Here is a 6,021-nt window from a genome sequence, read left to right on the forward strand (position 1 = left end):
GATACCAAGATCAAGTTTGTTAGCTGAGTAATAACAGAACACTGGTAAAATGAATCTTGAATTAATTTGCATTATTTTTGTCCTTTGATTGAAATTGAAACAGAACCTGTGACCTGAAGCATAAAAATAAGATATTTTGCTATAACTTTTTTTCCTTCATTTTATAAGATACTGGCCAGCCTAATAAACTGGCTTTTGTAAGATGGTGAAGTTCCTTGAGAAGTTTTGGTATGAACCCCAGCTCCCTCTAATGATGATCATTTACTTTCTTGAGTCATGGAACCAAATATTGCAGGCAATAAAACTCATGTGTTGTTCCTTCAAATTCACTGACATTCTGTTCAGTTGTATTAAAAGTCTGTTGCAGGTTAAAGACTGTTTTTAATCACCTTCAGTGTTAGGTTTATATAAGTATTATTCTTGACCAAGAAGGCAGTAATTTATATTTGTGACAAAATTAAGGATTCATTTTGGTTCAGTTAAAATGACCTTATGTCTCGGCTGGACATTGTTTGGGAACATTTTGTTTATTTTGATATGAAATGTGTATTGTTGATCAGAGATGTGTTTAGATGGCGACAGGGTCTGCGATGATATCACACAACCACAGCTGCATAGCGCAACGTGTATTGGGAATTAAAAGTTAGATTTAAGGCCATGATTTAAGTTAGTTTATAGCTAGGATTGTGATTTAAGATTGTTAGAGTTAACCAGTGTCTTTAATGTTGAATCTGAAGTTGAAATGATTGAATGTTGGATGTAATGGTAGCCTTATTGCTGAACAAAGTGTTAAGATCCTTTATTATTTTGGACTATTACATATACTGTGGCAGTGATTTAGATTTAATTGTTAGATCTAAGATGCATTTAGTGATTTAAGTTAGTTTTATAATTACAGAATATAATTTAGGATTGTTAAGACTTTATGATTCTAATGTTAAGAACATATTCTTGATATGAGATGTTTTGCTTATGACTGTCTTTGTTTAGGTTTGTTCTTATTTTTTGTTTACTTTCTTATAACATATGTGTTTAAAAATTCCATCACCATCTTAAGTACATATCGCCCTATGTTCTATCTGACCTGAAGGGGTGTACGTAAGCAATGACCTTTAAAATCTGTTTGTACCTTGCTATCATGTCATATCATCAGAAATATGTCATTATGTTATGATTTACACATACATCTGAACATTCCATTAGAACAGTGATGTAATTAAGATGTGACACACACACACACAGACACAGATATCAAAATGATGTCATTCACTCACACACCCCCCATAGACACACACATACACACATTCATGCACACATACACATAGATATCAAACAGTGATGTCATTTACACACAGATAACACTCGTATATAATAACCCTCTGTATTCTTGTCCAATTGGGGGAACTTGCGAATAAAGATGTGAACTACATTGGGGTTCCTGTCTTTCTTTGCGACTAACCCCCCCAGACGTCTGGGTGAGACGAGGGCGGGGTCCCGAGAAGTAAGTTGACCGTTTCCGACTGGGTGAACCCCAACATTCAGGAAAAAAAAAACAAGCTGACAGTCAGAGGGGCTGAAACCAGAAGAACTACACAGTTTATCAATGAAGTGATTGTTAGGTATTGAGCCGGGGTCTCATGTTCTTTAAGTTTGGCCCTATTAGGCTACTGTAACCCCCCCGATGCCCCCTGGGCTGATTTCCTGTGTACCGTCCAGTTCAGTCTTCAGTAAATGAACAGAAACCACACTCCATGTCGGTCTCCTTATTATTGGTTTAAACTTAAGGTCAGTACATAACAACTGGCGACGAGGATGCATCTGATCTCACGCTGCCTTGAAGAAGTTTGAGAGTGTTCGTTTTTGTAAATAGACGTTTTATTTTCCAAGTTAGTCACGTAGTCGATTAGTTCAGTGCCGAATGAGCGGTGCATCAGGCGACGAAAGCGTGGGAAGTTAGCATTGAAAGGTTACCTGAAGACAACATCGAACAGGAAAGTTCATCTGGAGGGCCAGACAGCAGACAGTCGGATGAAGGACAGCGCAGGGAAATCATTCTGCAATGGCTGGTGTATTGGGGAACATTGGACCGTTTGATGACACTGTGGCAAGGGAGTAACTTTGATTTTGACATTGGTGGGGACACAAAAGTGATCCAAGGCAGAACTTCCAAAAGGTGTTTTTTTTTCCCATTAGCAATCATAATTTCATGTCATGCAGATCTTATAGGTTAACGCAGATTTTGTTGAGTTTTTAAAGCTCGACGGAAACCCTGCACTTACATTCTTGACTTTGAAAAAGAATGAACGAATGTCTCGTTTCTGGGGAGGGGGGCCGTCATCCATGATACTCAAGTCAGCATGCGAGTCGTAGGGCAAGCATGCATGGACATCGAAGTCCAGCTCAATTTGTAGGCTGACGGAGAGTGGGGGGGTGCATGGGGTAGGTCAGGTGTGTACATGTGAGATATGGGGGGTTGATGGGCGGGTAGTCATGGCTGCTGTGGGAAGTGTGCTGCTTTTACAGCAGATGGAGTGACAACTGGGATAGCCAACCATGTAAGTTAGCGAGAAACAGGTAGCTAATCAGAGAATGTATATCTACGTTAGTGGGGGGATTATTAGCAGTGTCATACATTTAACCCTTTGTGTGCCATATAATCATTGCTCAGGTTGGGACATCGGTTTTATTGATCGTGATTACACAGTAGTGGCTGAATACTGGTAGGGACACGTCCCTAGCGTCCCTACCCAAAATTACGCCCTAGCACTGTGGAGCAATGGAGTGCGTATACAGAGCGTTTTGAATTCTTCGTCTTGGCCAACGGAATCAGCGCGGAGAAAAAGGTAGCTGCATTCCTAACAGTAATGGGCGCAAAGACTTTCAATCTGTTCCGAGCACTGGCACAGCCCAAGAAGCCAGGGGAGTTCACATATGACGAAATTGTTAAAACACTAACTGCACATTTCTCGCCTAAGACCTTAATGATTGCTGAATGGTTCCGATTTTATAAACGTAATCAGGAGGAGGGGGAGAGCGTGACTATGTTCGTTGCTGCGCTCAGGAAGTTAGCGGAACACTGAATTTAAAGAGGACTCGCTGAATGATGCCATTCGTGACCGGTTGGTCTGTGGACTTCGCAACGAGGCCACTCAGAGAAAACTGCTAACTGAGGACAAATTAACTCTGACCAGAGCAATTGAAATAGTGTGTCAATGGAAATGGCTGCAAAGGAGGCACAGCAGTTGAGTGCAGCCACGGCTAAGGTGTTGAAGGTAGCTAGTACAGAGGACAGCTCGACAACAAGGCCATGTTATTGCTGTGGCCAACAAGGCCATCCGGCAGCACAGTGCTGGTGTAAAGAATTGGAGTGCCATGCCTGTGGAAATAAAGGTCACATTGAAAAAGCCTGTTGTAGTAAGAAAAAGGGAACTCGGTCAATGCAGAAAAACACTAACAAACAAAAGAAAGCTGCTTCACATAAGAAAACGGTGCATGTGATGGAAAAAGAAGCTAGTGCCAGTGAATCCACTGATGACGAGTTGCCCCTTCACATTCTTTCGCTGGCTGGTGGGTCTGACAGCTACTGGACGACACCCTTGCTGGAGGGCAAACCAGTGCGGATGGAAATTGACACCGGGGCAGCAGTGTCACTTGTTTCAGAGACGGTGTATCAAAAACACTTACACCACTTGCCAATCCAACCAGCACGGGTGGTGCTGAAGACCTATACAGGGGAGACAGTGGCTGTCAAGGGCTTGGTCAAGGTCAAAGTGGAGCTAAATGGACAATGTGTAAAGCTGCCCTTATACGTTGTTTGAGGCAATTACCCATCCCTGCTAGGCCGATCATGGATGGATAAAGTGCGGATTGACTGGCCTTCCGTCCACATGTTGAGCCAGGGAGAGACAGCCCTAGAAGCTGTATTAAAGAAACACGGTGAACTCTTCACAGAAGGACTAGGGCACATGAAGGGTATCACTGCAAAGCTGACCCTGAAACCAGGGAGCAACCCCCGATTCATTAAAGCACGGCCGGTCCCATACGCACTGCGACCAAAAGTTGAAAAGGAGCTGGACAATCTGGTGAATAGCAGGGTGCTCGAATCAGTGCCTGTCAGTGACTGGGCTACCCCAATCGTGCCTGTCCTTAAGAAAAATGGAAGCCTCCAAATTTGCAGCGATTTCAAGGTGACCGTTAACCCAACCTTGCAAAATGAACACTACCCCCTGCCCCTCATCGACGACCTGTTCGCCAGTCTAGCAAACGGCAAACAATTCAGCAAAATTGACTTGAACCAGGCCTATCTGCAGATGCCAGTGGACCCCGAGTCCAAAGAGCTACTGACAGTCAGCACGCATAAGGGCCTTTTTCGGTACTGCCGCTTGGCTTTTGGAATCACGTCAGCCCCCGCACTCTTTCAAAAGGCCATGGATCAGATTCTGGCTGGGCTACCAGGGGTACAGTGCTACTTGGACGATATCCTCATCACTGGGAGGGATGACGCCGACCACCTCCACAACTTGGACATGACACTACAGAGGCTGAGGGAATATGGACTGAAAGTTTGCAAGGAAAAATGTGAGTTTTTCCAGCCCTCCATCGAATACCTGGGCCATGTGATCGATGGCATGGGTCTACACAAGGCCCCCTCCAAGACCAGGGCCATCTTGGAAGCCCCAGCGTCACAAAACGTAAACCAGTTACGCGCATATCTTGGGCTCCTGAACTATTATGGCCGATTCATTCCAAATATCTCCACCTTATTGAAACCGCTCCATGAATTACTGATGCAAGGAAGGAAATGGGAGTGGTCAGAGACTTGCCAAATGGCTTTTACCAGCTCCAAGAACGCCCTTCTGAACTCTGATGTGCTGACCCATTTTGACCCGGCATTGCCACTTCAGTTAGCCTGTGACGCTTCCCCCTATGGGGTTGGCGCAGTTGTCTCACACATTATGCCGGACGGCATGGACAAACCCATTGCTTTCGCTTCGAAGACCCTCAACAAAGCTGAATGTAACTACACACAGATTGAGCGGGAGGCTCTGAGCATCGTGTTCGGAATTAGGAAATTCCATCAGTATCTGTTCGGAAGGAGATTCACGCTTCTGACTGATCATAAACCGCTAACAGCCTTACTGGGACCACACACGGGCATTCCACCGCTGGCCGCAAGCAGAATGCGGAGATGGGCCCTGCTGTTGTCAGGCCATAACTACGACATCAAGTACCGCTGATCTGAACTACATGGTAACGCAGATGGCCTGTCCCACCTCCCGCTCCCTGTGGCAAGGCCAGTGACCCGACACACTGACATCATCTACTTCCAGCAAGTGGACGACACCCCTGTCACCGCAAAACAAGTGAGACATGCCACCCGGAACGATCCGGTGTTATCTGCCGTGATGGATACCATCATAAAAGGTAGAAAAATTTCTGACTCACCGGACACCAAGCCATACCTGGTCAGACAACAGGAACTCTCTGTACAGTCAGGGTGTCTGCTGTGGGACAGAAGGGTAATCATACCCCCTTCTCTGCGGAGCCCCATGCTGAAACAGCTCCACGTTGGGCACTGTAGCACAGTGTGCATGAAGGAGCTGGCCCGCAGCTACTTCTGGTGGCCGGGGTTAGACAAGAGCATTGAGGAAAATGTGGCCCGTTGCACCACCTGCCAGACTGTGTGAAATGCACCACAACCAGCTGCAGTCCACCCATGGGAATGGCCAGCTGAGCCCTGGCAGCGCATACATATAGACTTTGCTGGACCATTCGAGGAGAGAATGTTCCTGGTGGTTGTAGACGCGCACAGCAAATGGCCAGACGTGGCCATCATGAGGTCTACAACTACCAGGAAAACCATCGAGAGACTGGAGAAAATGTTCAGCCGGTATGGAATACCGGAACAGCTGGTGAGTGACAACGGACCCCAGTTTGTCTCCGAAGAGATGGAGGCTTTCCTCAGAATGAATGGAATTCAACACATCAGGTCAGCACCTTACCACCCGTCCACCAATGGTC

At 45.7% G+C, this 6,021-nt stretch overlaps 1 pseudogene; it reads left to right on the forward strand.

Moving 5' to 3' along the window:
* Positions 1-3,851: 3,851 nt before the first annotated feature.
* LOC132869110 (uncharacterized protein K02A2.6-like) lies at positions 3,852-5,687 on the forward strand (annotated as a pseudogene).
* The last annotated feature ends 334 nt before the right edge of the window (positions 5,688-6,021 follow it).

This window comes from Neoarius graeffei, chromosome 20 (assembly GCF_027579695.1).
Source record: "Neoarius graeffei isolate fNeoGra1 chromosome 20, fNeoGra1.pri, whole genome shotgun sequence".
Classification (NCBI taxonomy): domain Eukaryota; kingdom Metazoa; phylum Chordata; class Actinopteri; order Siluriformes; family Ariidae; genus Neoarius; species Neoarius graeffei.